This window comes from Phalacrocorax aristotelis, chromosome 2 (assembly GCF_949628215.1).
Source record: "Phalacrocorax aristotelis chromosome 2, bGulAri2.1, whole genome shotgun sequence".
NCBI lineage: Eukaryota > Metazoa > Chordata > Aves > Suliformes > Phalacrocoracidae > Phalacrocorax > Phalacrocorax aristotelis.
In genome coordinates, this window is record NC_134277.1 from 113,066,973 (window position 1) to 113,080,424 (window position 13,452).

The following is a 13,452-nucleotide window of genomic DNA, read 5'->3' on the forward strand; positions in this document are numbered from 1 at the left end:
CCTACTTATTAAAAATAGAAATAGATCCTTACTAAAAAGTTCTAATTATTATTCTTCAAAAAAATTTGATATTGATGACATTTTTTGTGATGGTATTCATGACCCCTTTATTTAATGTTTTTTTTTTTCTACTTCTAAATGACCTTATTAGAACCATGTAATTTAATCTAGTTATGTCTAGTTCTAATTTAATCTAGTCCAACTCATAAGAGCAGGAACCCATCTGTTCACCTACTTTATATGTGAAGCCATTTCTTGACCTAGTTTTGCATGAAATATTAAGCTTAATATACTTTTCAACATGCCTGGGCTGAAAAGAGACCTGAGCTTGTAATGAAATATGGAAGGTGTTGATCTGAATGCAATGACTATTGAACAGTAGTCTGATATGCTGCATTTTGTAGAGGACAGCAGTATTCATGTAAGGTGTAAGGACATCATGAAAGCATAATATTTTCCATTTGCAGTATTGACAAATGGTCTATTTATGTCATCCTGCTCCTGCTGCTTATTACAATGTGGGCAGATGGATCTCAATGTAGGAGAGACCAATCAAACAACTTTGCCAAACTGAACAAAAGTTACGGTATGAATAACCTGTAAAATGAGCCCAATTAAATATAAGAAGTATGGTGAAAATACAAATTAATGTAGCAATATTACTCTTTCGTAGCAAGTGATCCGGTCATTAACAGGATCCATATTTTTAACTTAGCTTACCCATCCTATAAAAAGGATTAGTAATGGCAAGCCTTTGCAACCTTTATACTTTCTTACTGTAATTAATCTTATTTTATAATCTCCAGGCCATTCTGAAAGAATTAGAAGTCAGGTTGCTCTGAGACCAGAAGTCATTTCTTACATTACTAAGTTGAATGAAATGATCTTTATTGGTCTTAAGAATAGTTTTCTGGATGGATCTTCAGAAAGTACATTTTTTTACCAGTCTTTGGGGAATGAAGTACTAGAATGACAACCTTTTCCAAATGTGATGAAAGAATGAGAAAGCCACAGCAAAAACAAATTTGCTAGATGAGAAGCCCTTGTCACTGAGAGGGAAAAATTCAAATGCAAAACATTTCAATTCTTTAACCCATAATGCTATTTTAAGTATTGGCATCTCTGGAGTGGAGAGGTCATTTTAGAAAGGGAATAGCAGCTGCTAATTTGAGAGCTAGGAAGACAACCAAAGGTATTTATGGTAGTTGTAATAGTATGAAGTACGACCTCCACAAAATCTCAGGAATCTGCTGGGAATGGACTACTCTAATTATTAACAAAGCTTCAATTACAACCCACACCACATGCCAACAGTTGTCAGTGGCTACCATATCAAAGATACTTAGTGAGCCTACAAGGATGTAGTATAAGCCTGGTTCTCTGTACCCCAGTTGTCAGAACATATTTAATGTTAATATTCCTATGATACTACTGTAAGTATTTCAAACATAAAAGAAAGATTTTTTTTTGCCAAACATGAAGAATGATAGATCTATTTGGTCAGATCAGAAAGACAGTGAATTGTCTGGGGGGAGGGAGGAAAGTATAGTGTTTTGGTGAACTGAAGTGAATTTTGAACTCCAGTTAAATTCACAGTTTTAACCTGAACATGCTTCTCTGACATCTACTATCTTGTAAATGTCTCTACATCCACATCTAGAAATCACTTCTGAAATAATACTTTTCCTTTTTCACAGGTTGGATATAATAATCAGTGATCACACTTTAATTTGTGGTTACTGAAATGATAATATCTTGAAAATTGGATATCCCTGTCCTACACAAATCAGAGTGGCCAGTTGGTCTGTAAGGGATACTGAAGCCACCAAACATTGAACAAAGAAGCCAAAAGGTAAAGCAAGAATTTAAATAAGGATTTATAAGAGCTAAGCCTCCTGCAGACATGGAAAATTTTGGACAGAAGGAGAGTGGAAAAAAATGGACCAGCTTTCACAGTAGGAGAAACCCAGTTTAACTGTTGGTTGATATCAGCCAAGACAGCACAAGTCTCCTTCCTGAATATAGTTGCTGTACCTTCAAAGATTCCCTTGGGGAAAGGTGAGTTACCTTTTACTTTCAGGATGCCTGTTGTTTTTTTTATCTGTACACATTTGGATTCTATTTTTAGCTAAAAGAAAGTGCTACAGTTAGAGATTTGTGAACAGCATGTGTGTAAAGCAGAGAGACTCGAAACTGCATGAGGTTCCTGAGAAGGATGGGTAAGGGGACTCTGAGAAGTCTGTGCTGGACTCAGTGTCAGGTGCTTATATCTCAAAGGCCTGATTGTCAGAGGAGATGGCAGGCAAGGGCCCCCACTTGAAGAACGAGAAGGCCCACAAAAAAGCAATGTCTCATTGGCTTATGCTGAAGTGGAGATGTTCAGTGGGTGAATTTTGATGAGAAATCAACCTTGTTTTCAATTTAGTGTTAAATGAGTGACATAATGTCTACCTACATTCACTTCTGTGTTCCATTCACATATACTTTGCACTTCTATAGGATTTTCTAATGCTGCAAAGCCTTTTTCTAACAAGATCAAATGACCTAACTCTAACCTGTAAAGTAAGCATTTTACCCCTATTTTCGAGGCATCTGATGCACTGGCTGATTAGATGACTGACCTGGTGTTACACCCAATAGAGGTGCGGCAGAACTCAAAGCAGAACATTGATCTTTTCCTATGGCTTATTACCCTGTGACTTTTTATGGCAGAAAGTCAAACTCTTTAGCTTGTTTCCCATCGGTTCATGCCTTTTGTATGTGTACCTCAGCCTCTGAAATCTGCCTACCAATCCCCTCAATGCCTTCATATCCATCCTTCTGCATCTTTTCTGAGGATTGTCAGAATTTCTCAGCAATTCCAGTTGCCATCTTTTCTCCATCGGTGATCTGCGAGGTACGTGCCATAGCTTGGCCAGCAGCCCTATGTGTCAGTTGGCTCATCAGCAGGTAAAACACAGAGATGACTAATTAATTTACAGTTTTGCTCAGAAAGACCACTAACTGGGCTTCTCTTCTCCAGTCAGGGGACAGTTCTCATGAAACTTGTATGAATTTAACTGTCTTTAAGATTTTAATTCTCCCATTGTGCCTGTTTAAATTGGCCAGTCAGTTCTTATTGATAGGAGCGGGGTTGACATAAAAGATGTGGTTGCAATACACCTTGCCTTGAAAGAAACCAGTTAAAACCAAACCTAATCTCAATGAAGTATAAACTCCATTATTAAGGAATAAATTACTCTCCACTGAAAAAGTAGAAATAAACTTTTATGGGATTGTTCCTAAAACAACTTAATGCTAAGTTTCCTTCACTTTCCTTTGAAACTTCTGGTAATTTTGAATATTTGATGTAAGGAGAGAAATGTCAACAGTCAAGGCACAAATTCTCAGTTCTTCTTTTTTCCAGTCAGAAGAGAAATTGCAGTGAGGAATAGATTCCATATGTCAATTGATCTATGAAGCTGAGCTAGATCGTTCAGTCTTTCACCCCTAATTGTTCAATAGATCCATTACACACCATGATTTTTCATAGCCAATTTTTGACTAAGGAAAAGGCCACTGCTTGACAAATGGTTCTTCTGTTCCTGTTCTGTCTGAGCCTCCTGATCCCCCTTTGTTTCCCTGTCTGGCATTAGCCTTCCGTTTGGCTGAGGTACAGGTGGGTAATGTTATTACACCGGGAGTGCTTGGCTTATGTTGCTACATTTCTGTCAGTATTTATCATAACAAACACTTTTTCCCTTTCAGTGGATTCCTAATTAGAGTCTGAAAGCCAACTCAAGGCTGTCTTAATATATCAAGGGCCTAGTTCTTCTTTCAGTTACATAAAAGTAAGTCCAGGGCAGTTAATAGAATCGATATAGATTTATGCCAGTGCGATCAAAGTCTAATTCAAGTTTCTGCTAAGGAATAAATTTTCAGCTATTTGTGGGAAATAAATAACTTGAGGCATTTGTTGTGTTAGTAGCTTGATGAGAAAATGGCAGTTTCCTTCAAGATGATGATTTTCCCTCTGCTTTATTCCCATGGAGGATGTCTGGTCATGATGAACACCTGCGGATGAGAAGGCTGCAGGCAGCATTACTGGAAGTAGCGTCCAGGTTAGCTGTCAGTAGCCGGCAGGGGTTAAATGCCTTCAAAGAGCTACAGCAAGGAAAAACTGTGAGGACAGGCTCACTCCACAGCTGGTGACAGGATTGGCCAGAGGCACAAGGTATTTTAGGTCCTCTATTGCCCCTTGCACGGATAATGTCAAGTACAGAAGATTGATAAGGACATTTCTTGCAGGAATGTAATGTCTCCTATCTCAGAAAGAGAGAGCTAAAGCAGAGATCTATTCACACTCGAGCAAGCATGCTGGAGTGAGCACACTGGCCCTCAGGGCTTGCTTTAGGAGAACATAATACCACAAAAATACCGTCAGGACTTCTAGCAGGCTCCCCCAAAGGGAATCTGACATACAGATAATGTAGGTAGGGGATATTTTTTTCATTAGGAGACACTTTACATTTACAGGTGTATTGTAAATGAATCCGCTGAGGGTTGGAGATAGTCACATAACCTACTATAAACACACAGCACAAATGAACAGCCTGGTCCTTTTAGTCTTAACAGGAGACACAGGCTTGTCCAGCACTATCATGCTCATGCTTAAAGCAGTCTGAGCTGGATTTTTTTTTAAACTGAATTAATTCAAAACAATCATAGGTGATATTTATTATTTCCAGTAAAAAATGAAGAAATCATACTCTATCTGTCATGTAAACATGCATAGGATCTTTGCCTCGTAGAGTCTCATATGGAAATAGATTCTCAGTATGACATTTCTTCTTCCTTAGATTAGTGTGAGTGAAACTATTAATTCCCAAGACTACTATTTTCCTGTTCCTTAATTTGATACTTCAGTTTTAATTCCCCATTTAGTTTGAGTATACCAGTTTATTTCAGTTACAGAGCATCTGAAGTTAATAGTAGCTTTGTCATTGGATTCAACATGCAAACGTGGAATTAGGGCAGTAGAGCAGGAAGCAGATGTCCAAAATTTTGCTGCCAAACCAAGGCTTAACTATGTTAAGTCCAACATAAATGCTTAGCTCTCTGAGTTTCTTTGATCCCAGGTCTGTCTTCTGACCAAAAGGATCAGATTTAGACCAACACTATGTTTATTCTGACTTTTGATAGCTAGAAAGGTCGTAACAGAGGAATCAGTTGTTGATAAAGAATGAGCAGGAAGGAAGGCAACCAATGTATTTCCAGACTTGGTCTATGTTTTCTTTGAGGAACCTATGAAATAGACTCTTGCTTTGCACAGGGTAGGTATTTTTATTCCCAGAACCTCGGAACAAATCAGTCTGTATGTAATTCTGGTGGGTACCTCACTTTACCAACTTAGGCTAATTACTTACGGCTTCTGTAAAAAACGGCGCTGTCATGCGGAGTCTTACAGCTGTATCTATACCAATTAAATTTGAAGCTGGCCTTAGCAACCCCAGGCACATGAAAAACATGGAGTGTTGAGATTTCCAAACTGCTAGAGTGTTTTTCGGAAGTACAGTATCCTGATACCCTGGTTTACAGGAACCAATTGATCCCAGCGTATAATATGCTGAACAACACACTCCTGAAAGGAATTTGCTGATGTATTAACAAATGGTGGTCCCGAGCTGTCCTGCTTTAAACTCGATCAAGGTTTTTTTCCACTGAGCACTTGATATCCTAGCCACATGTAAAAGGGAGGCTCAGTCCTGAGAAGAAAATGAGTGTAATCATTAGTGGAACAGCAGTGGCATCTTTACCAAGGAAGCCAACTGATGAGGCAGGGTGTTTTCAAAACTTTTCTTGTAGACAGATGTTCAGTTGAAAAAGCTCTGATTTTTCTGCAAACTTGCAGGAGGAGGCACAGGCACTTTGGGAAGTAGATTTGTTCATGAAATCACTTCCTTTTGATGTTATCCCTTCACACATGGATAACAAACAAGATAATCAAGCAAATGATCATGGCTGTTAAAATACAACTGTGTTACAAATAAAAGCATGTGCTAGGAATTTCCCACAGAGATGTTTTGAATAATACAGTTACATTGCTGTCCATCATGCAGATGCCTTTTCTCTTTTGCCAAAATTCTATGCACAATATAGAGCTATTTCACATAAAATCTATATGCAAAGGATACTTTACATTTTTATGATTATTTATAGAGAGTTAGATAAAATTCAGCACCTTTCATCACAGAAGTGGTAACAGAAAGAGAGTTTTAACAAGATTTTACAGAAAGCTACAAGCTTTCTATAAAAAACATAGAGCTAGTTGACTAACAAAGTGTCAGTCTGATATTTGAGATTAAAATGTATAGTGGTGCATTAATTTTAAACTGCTAGGATGACAAATTTCAAAAAATCACAACTTTAGGATGCATTTCCAACAGCTCTGTGCCTATATGACTCAGTGGAATGCTCAGCTTCTTTGAGAAAGTGGTGTTGACTGTAGAATTTTTCAGCTAAAATGAATCTTTAAGTGTCACTGCAGGATCACGAAACAGGGAGTTGCTGTTTTCTTTTCCTGTTTTTCTGTCATTTTAGAAACTAGTTGTCAGTGTTCCTCTCCCCAGAATTAGAAAAGGGGTTTTGGCATGTAGTTTTTGAAATGCATTGAAAAACTGGTGAAGTAGCGATTCATTTCCTCAAAATATGCATTAAAACATAAAGCTTCACAAGTTTTAGGAAGTGATAACCGTATGAAAAGCACTGATATTCTAATGGTAATAAAATTTTGCAAGAAATGTCTGGTGTCTGACAATAAATTGATTGTAGTTCATAATAAATTGCAACTCATCTGGTGTCTGGCTGTTTCTAATAGGTTTGTACCCTGGAGTTAGATTTTCTTATTGTCCAGAATTTGTTGAACTTTAAGGCATGTTAGACTTTAAGTCTTATTTGATCTTAAGGCCATTTCCTTTCTTAGGACTCTGCTGAAGGGTGCAGGGGGAAAAGATCTTCCTGATTTTCATAGGTCAAATCTTTATCTTTGGTTAATTAGTTTAATCAAACTGATTTGGTACTTTTAAAGTCATTGCATTCATTTAGGTAATTACAGTGCACATGCCCTCATAATTTAATCAGGTAAATATTTCACCTCTTCAGTGAGGAAATGACTGACCCTCTTCTAGTAAAACAATGTTGGATAGATTTCAGAATGCTTTTTCACGATCCATGATAGAGCTAGATCCAGCTAAGTGAAGCCAAATGGAGCTAAAGGAAGAAGTAAAATCCTACAGCTGATAGTGTTCAGTTTTCTGCTGCAGAACTAAAGGGAACAAGTTTCTTAAGACTAAACTAGGTGTAGATTACAGCTATTTCTGGCCACCTAGCACATTTAGATCATGTTTCCTTGCAGCCATTTGGTACATGGAATTTAGTTTAAATTTTATCTAAAATGTAAGCACATATGGGAGTATATCTGAGGTCCTACGTAGAGATGCACATCCATGAGATCCTGCCTGAATGTTTGGATGGTAGCATTTGGGTGAGATGGGTACCTATCCCTTTCCATCCCAGATTGAACAGTAGCCTGGGCACAGATGCAGGGTCCATATGATCAAGGAAGCAGGATTACATATTCAATGTGGAGCATACCTACTTGTGCAGTACAAACACAATTTCTGGAACTTCAGTCCTTGAAACAAGTATACCTTTGAGTACAGGACCAGTTACATTTAGAACTGGGCTTTTTAAAAGATGAATTAATTAAAAATACAGGGAAAAATCACACAGAAACCTAAATAAATGGTCCGTATGATATGTATAGCATTAAACAACAGATCACCTGGGACAGCTACCTTCTCTGAAGCAAAAGAATATGCTGCGAACAGAAGTACACACACTGTGGTAAATATTGGTGCTGAAGCTGCACAGACATCCAGACCAGTGCTGAACTTGGGCATATATTAAAAATATGGTCTGGCTCAGATAAGGCAAGGTAATGATTGTCTGAAACATAATATATGTAATATTTGTAACGAAACACAACATTACTAGTGGTATAATAGGTAATTGTGCAACTCTTTCAACAAAAGACATGTTTAAAACTGACTGAAAAATGGCAGTCTTTTTGCTAAAAAGGTTCCACTTTTTCTCCGTTTTGAAAGGAGAAAAGATTAAGCTGGTCTTATTTACAGAGTGTGATTACACTCAGCTGAGTGCTGTTAAAAGGCACCTCGTTTAACTTTACCTCAAGACTGCAGAATCAGCAGAAATAAGAAACCATCATGTGAAAACACAAGATCTATGAAATGCCTACCTGAGTTCAGATAAGACATACTAATATGCATCCTATCTTATTTTAGGACTTTAAAGCAGCGGAGCTGCTTTAAGTTAGTTGTCTGTGCTGCCTATTGCTCCAATTCAATGTCAAGTCAATGAGAAGTCAATGAGAAGTCAATGAGAAGAGACAGGTACATCCAAAAGGGCAATTTTTTCCCAGCTGAAAAAAGTTTTCTGAGTGGACAAAAATTCCATTAGATAGGTCCAGAAATGAGCCACACGATCATGCAGCGTTTGTTCAGAAGGGCAAAAGATAAAATTTTCTGGACATGAAATCTTACAATCAATGCTGAAGGAACAGTGCAGTGATGATTCAGGTCTGTCAAGTGTAATGCAAACTGAAGCAAACATTAATTGCAGACCCATAAGATTTAAAGTGGTTCCAAAAGTACAATGTGATATTATGCTAAGGGAATTATGCTTTATTTTAACTATGGAAATAAGAAAGAAGTTCAAAGCAAAATTTGCTTCATGTTCCAGATGTAAAAGCAGTAACAATATGTGTAACTATTTATATATATATTTTTTTTTTTAAGTAGTATCACTTTCTAAACAGGAGATGCAGTTGCATTCCTGCTCTTAAGCTGGTAACCTTCTGATCTAGTACGGCAGTTAAAACTGAGTTTGCTGTATATGCCAAAGAACCATGTTTAGTATGCAGAGACCATATTCTACATATCCTGATATTTTCTAAATCCTAAAATGTAATTTATTCCAGTGATCCTTCTCCAACAAAAATGTAATTTCCCCCAATCAGCAGAGTAAAGGTTAATTGTGATAAAAGGGGAAAGCAAAGACCTTTATGAATGAGAACATAGAAGAGCTTGCGTCTTGAGTTAGTTCCTGATTGTATTTGCAAAGACAAAATGAGACAGATTCACACAGACTTTAATAGAAGTCTATAGCTTAAACATTATCTCAGAAGATTTCCTGTGACAGTACAGAACTCCCAGAAAGAAAATTCTCTTCAGTAAATCCAAGTCCAAGTAAATCCAAGATTTGCATTTAGAAAGACAGGCTTAATGTTCCAGTTCGTTTCATATATTATTTAAGCATTCTACATTTAAGCCAAGTTCATTTGGTATTACTATTAGACCTAAAATATACTAAAGAACAAACATGAAGATCTTGGAGTGCTAGCAAGCAAAGAAGTTATAATATGGGTTAGGACTATATTTTGTACAATATGGGTTAGGAACCATTAAGACAGACTGAAGGATTGAGGCAGATTTCCAGTGAGCAAGAGAAAAGCAAGAAGTTAAAAATCAGTGTAACAAATCAGTCTACCATACTCTTATCTGTATTTGAGCAATGAGAGCTTAAGTGGAGATAAAAGTACAAGCAATAGGTAATATATCTGAGAAATCTCAGGCAACTGCTGGTGGAAGCAGAAAAGGTAAAATTGCAGTTCTGTGAGGCACAGATAAGGCAATAAGAGAACATAGTCCCTGCCAGGAAAATCACTGCAGGCATCAGCACTGCCTTGGCCCTTAGGTACAGAATTGTTCAAGAGACCAAAATAACCAGTATCACCAAGTCTGTGTAAGCATGGTGGAAACCAAATTCTGTCAGTTCACTTAGTGTGATAGCAAATGTATTGGTGCACCTTTAATCAGGTAAGTGAGTGTAGGTAAACACCTATAAAATTAACTATATTTGCTACAAACAAACTATGTGTTTCCAGAAATCTGAGCTTAGACTTAACTGACTGATCCAATTTGAGTGCTTGAATGGTTCATAAAACTGACAAAGCACCTCTGCTGACAAACCTGATTACTAAGCGCCTACCTCCTGATTCCCAAGGGCTTATTGAACATGACATGCCCTACATGTAAAAATATTTCACCACATCTGGTATAACACAGACAGACTTCAGAAAGCATGGTATGACTTGTTGGCTGTCTGTGTCTGTATTACATTGGCCAGACAGATTTCCCAGCAGCACACAAAATAGTTCCTATGTTCCAATAATAATAATTCCAAAACTAATAGTAGTAGTAGTAACAGATCTTAAAGGAATTTCGAACATCCAGTTCATCCTTTTGCTGAAACTTTTCAGCTACGACAGTTCCAATATAGAAGAGAGCGAAAGGATAGCTCCCTATGTCTTGTAGAGAATAAGCTCTTTTATAGATCCTAGTTTGGCATTTCCCACCCCTGTTTTTTCTTTCAAGAGTATAACATTGTTAATGGAGGTTTAATTTGTGGTCCACGCTAGCCACATGGACTTTTTTCTTTAATTCCTGTCTGTGTCCCTATTTGTGTAACTAAGGAGTTCTACTGCAATGTGATTTTCTTACTGAAAGATATAAGAATATTTTGAACTGAAAATTTGTCTTCTAGGTTGCTTGAAACCACTTACAGGCCTAATTGGAAAAACATCTTTCTCTACAGTCCAGACCATTAATTTAAATGTGTGATAGTGCCAGATCCATGACAAATTATGGAATCTTTTTGATTGTTATTGTATTTATCCTAATTTATACACAGTTATCCATTTAGAACATTAATCATAAGCTCTCAAAAAAGAAAGCTTGTTCACAGAAATACCTGGTACAGTCTGAGCACCTACAGAATAAACCTCCTGCATTATGTCAATAAATCCTCATCCATCTGTGGATAAAACAGGCCCATGTAAGAGCTTATGAAAATTAAAAGGGAGACACCCACAGGATGAAAATGAGTGGAACCTGCTGAACTGTTAAACAAAACCAACTGTGTTTTAAGTACTGGTAGAGGTTCTAGGTGTTTTGGGTTTTTTTTTTTGTGGTGGTTTTTGTTAGGGTTTAGTGGTTTTTGTTTGTTTGTTTGTTTGTTTGTTTTGGTTATGTTTATGTTTTTGTTTTAATTTTGTTTTGTTGTTGGTTTTTATGTTTACTAGCCCTGTCCCACTTTACAGTAACATAGTGCATAATTTTTTATGCACAAATTTTCTTTTTTGGGTAAAAACCTCAATGTTAATATTTGTGTTGATAAGCTTAGCCGGTGCAAGAAAGTTTAGAAGAAGTACAAAGACAATACTGAGTGCAACAATAGCATGCTGAATTGTATGAATATAGATTTAAAAAATAAAATTTGGAAGAATTCCTAATGAATGCGTATGCCAATTTCTTCATCAAGGAGTCACTTGTTCTTAGAGCAGACTACTCCATAAATTCCTCACTCCAGAGTTCAGAAAGGTAGGATGAGAAACATCTAATCCAAGTTAGAGACACAATATAAGATAAGATAGAGTGCTAGTATAGCATGGAGTGACAAATATAATAACTTTGTGTATAATCTGATTAAATATCAAACAAAAACTTGATTTGTAAAGCTGCCGAAACTTCTGTTCCTCTGGCTTTGCAAGAAAATGTGTCCTTTAGCTTCTAGTTAATGTGTTCCTTTTAGTAATTGTTGCTGACATACATCTGCAACACAAATAAAATATTTTAATATAATTTCATATGTCAGATAGATGACAGTCCCTGTTACATTCTTCATTTCCATGTAAGTAAATGACAATAAAAGGCTTTATTTGCCACTAGTGCAAAAGTTTCCAGAATAAGCTTCTTCATGTAACTATATACAGGTACATAGTGTTTTGTACAAGCACAGTGAAATAAAACTAGCTGCGTTTAGTGTCCTAGAGGAATCCAATCTGTGGTTTAGTTATCCTAGGGAAAAGTCTATACATACTATATAATGTAAATAAGAAAAAGTCAGTTGTTATTATGTGATATTCAGTTCTTTGGAGCCAATACAGGATTTATGACAGCAACATTATTATTCTTAATCTAACACTAATATGTTATTCAGATAATACTAAAAAAAATGAGAAAACAGCTTTAACATCTGCTCAGATACAGTTCCTGACTCATTCCAGAGAGCAGCAGTGACAACACTAAATTGTAACTGAGACCTTTGCATTTTTAGTTGTGATTGGAATGTGGCAAAACCTACACATATGCAAAAACTCCAGCCATGTTTCTCCATAGAAAGTAGATTTCTCCTTATGGGACTGGATTGCACTGAATGCTGCATAGATTTTCCAATAGTCACAAGCCAAAGTATGATTCACTCTAAGTTCTACCAAAGCTGACATGCAAAATACAGAACATAGCCCAAAAGATAGTGCTCTTAAAAGGCAGTGCATGCCATATCTCCATCTGTGGTTATACAGTCACTGCTGAAGGTACTAGGTGTCTGAATGGCCATAAATTAATGGTTTTACACAAGCATATATGTATTGGGTATTAAAGTACAAAAGGAAAACCAAACAGCCATAAATAATATTCAGGAATATCCCTGGTAAAAATAAATCATGCTGCAAAAAAGAACCAACCAAACAACCACCTGCCCTCTTGCTATGGAACTGCTGGAAACATCTGGAATATGAGAGTAAATTAACAAGATTGAATAGATGCCTATATTTCATGCCATGATTTGCCATGAAATATAAAATGCAAATTTTAAAATCATAAATATTAAACTTTAATTCATACTCTTATGAAGTATAAAAACTAATGCGTCTTCATGGAGGGCTTGGGGATGCATTAACTATGATAATCCTCTTGTTGCCATACCAATGGTGTGGCATACCGATGATTAGATCCTCTTAGGCAGAACGTACAAGATCTTACAAAGAAACAGTTACCATTCTGCCCATTATTAGAAGTCAAGAACATATCTTTTGAAAAAAATACATTTTTGTGTGATGTCCCTACTCATTAACTGGAATAAAATACTTCTGAAATGTTTCATTCTACCAGTTTTTATATCTTACCAACCTAGATATACCCATTATTGACTTTTTCTGGCTATTTTCAAGGAATGTATCAATAACTGTTTAAGGAATTCATACTTTTTCTGGCTCATACCTCTCAGGCTGGGTTTTATTTTCAATGTAATGATATATTTCAAGCCTCAAATTTCCAAACCTCTCTAAAACTCAGATATAATGGGTCAGAAGGTGCACTTGGTGCATGGATGAGGTAATTGTTTTTCCTTGAGTTCCCTGCCAAAATCCAAGGAACAGAAAACAGGCTGCTGACAGTATTTATGCCCTGAAGATTGGCGAGTCTGCTCTGGATGTGATGTGTTGCTGTCTTGTGGATACTGAATTGACATGTCATCCAGACATGAGAGGAAGTG

General features: G+C 36.7%; 1 long non-coding RNA gene across 1 annotated transcript in view; it reads left to right on the plus strand.

The window, feature by feature from the left end:
• Positions 1–13,452, plus strand: part of LOC142053939 (uncharacterized) — a 48,108-nt gene that overhangs the window by 3,248 nt on the left and 31,408 nt on the right. The window contains exon 2 of the long non-coding RNA XR_012659383.1: positions 1,698–2,058. This is a non-coding gene — a long non-coding RNA (uncharacterized LOC142053939). The remainder of the gene's footprint in view (positions 1–1,697; positions 2,059–13,452) is intronic.